We start from the raw sequence: 1,858 nt of genomic DNA on the forward strand, positions 1-1,858 counted from the left end.
ATTCCCATTGTAAGATATCACCAACATATCTATTCACAAGGTTCATTTGTAAAAATACATAAACAATCATTTTTGAAACCGCATTTTTTGTTTGTTTGTTTTTTGAGACAGTGTCTCGCTCTGTTGCCAGGCCAGAGTGCAGTGACATGATCTCCGCTTACTGCAATCTCTGCCTCCCAGGTTCAAGTGATTCTCCTGCCTCTGTTTCCTCAGCTGGGACGACAGGCACTTGCCACCACACCCAGCTAATTTTTGTATTGTTAGTAGAGACGGGATTTCACCGTATTGGCCCAGATGGTCTCGATCTCTCGACCTCATGATCGGTCCACCTTGACCTCCCAAAGTGCTGGGATTATAGGCAGGAGCCCCCACGCTTGGCCAACTATTCTTATTTATTTATTTATTTGAGACAGAGTCTTGCTCTGTCGCCAGGCGCCAGTCTGGAGTGCAGTGGCGCGAGCTTGGCTCACTGCAACCTCCGCCTCCAGGTTTAAGCAATGCTCCTGCCTCAGCCTCCCAAGTAGCTGGGACTACAGGCGTGCATCACCACGCCCAGCTAATTTTTGTATTTTTTAGTAGAGATGGGGTTTCACCATGTTGACCAGGATGGTCTTGATTTCTTGGCCTTGTGATCTGCCCGCCTCGGCCTCCCAAAGTGCTGAGATTACAGATGTGAGGCACCGCGCCGGGCCAACAATTCTTTTTTCTTTATTATTTTTAAAACCAGAACATTTATTGTGTGACTAATCGGTGAAATTCTCTTAAGATGAACTGGATGCTGCAACAGCTGCCCTCTTGGGTTTAGGTGCTGTTCCTTCATGGAATCCACGCCTGAATCTGCGGTATACAATTTTTAGGTGCCTCATTGGACCAGTCCCGGTGGTATTTCGTCTTTTAGCCTTGGTGCTCCAGTTATACTTTCTCTTGTGCTTGGCGGAGTAGACACATTTGTCGACTTCAGAAGGTGGTAGGCATTGGAGCCACAGTGGCAGCACAACATGTGCGTCTTATTACGATGCTTCCCAAACGATGACATTCCCTTCATCATCCTGCTTCTGCGACCAGGACTAGAAAGCAACAGTTCTTAACTAAAATTAGGATTGAGGATTTGAGAGTCACAGATACATTTGGGAATAGTAGAAGTTAAACTTCTGGGATTTATCCTATAGTTCCTTCAGTATTCCTATAAAAGATATCCAAAACATTGGTTCCTTTTGGTTTCTCTGACAATCTGAACATGAATAGCAGGACAAAATAATGTTACCTAGAAAATTAAAGTTGTGTGATGTGTTTTGAAGGGAAGTAATTTATTCTTAATATGATGGAAATAGGTAGGGTTGCCACATTGAGCACAAACAGGATGTCCAGTTAAATTTGAATTTCAGATCAATGATGAATACTTTTTTTTTTGAGACAGGAATTTTGCTCTTGTTGCCAGGCCAAAGTGCAATGGTGAGATCTCAGCTCACTGCAACCTCCGCCTCCCAGATTCTCATGATTCTCCTGCCTCACTCAGCCTCCAGAGTAGCTGGGATTACAGGCATTGGCCAGCATGCCCAGCTAATTTTTTATTTTTAGTAGATAGGGGAGTTCTCCATGTTGGTCAGACTGGTCTCGGACCAACATGGTTCCCATGTAAGTTCAGTGCTGATCTGTAGTGGGGTGGCACCTGTGAATAGCCAGTTACTGAACTCCAGCCAGAGCAACATAGCAAGACCTTCTCTCAAAAAATAATGTGCTTGGTTTACTCATTTTTATTTTCTACTTTTTACTACTTTCTTCTACTTTGCAAAAGAAAAACTAGCTCTAGTTCATCTTTAAACTTTTAGTATGGTGCAAGAGGCAGAATTTAAGAGTG

The 1,858-nt window shown here is 43.6% G+C and overlaps 1 pseudogene; it reads right to left on the reverse strand.

The window, feature by feature from the left end:
• Window positions 1-761: 761 nt before the first annotated feature.
• LOC108593108 (large ribosomal subunit protein eL37-like) lies at window positions 762-1,100 on the reverse strand (annotated as a pseudogene).
• Window positions 1,101-1,858: the final 758 nt, after the last annotated feature.

Source organism: Callithrix jacchus, chromosome 9 (assembly GCF_049354715.1).
Source record: "Callithrix jacchus isolate 240 chromosome 9, calJac240_pri, whole genome shotgun sequence".
Classification (NCBI taxonomy): Eukaryota; Metazoa; Chordata; class Mammalia; order Primates; family Cebidae; genus Callithrix; species Callithrix jacchus.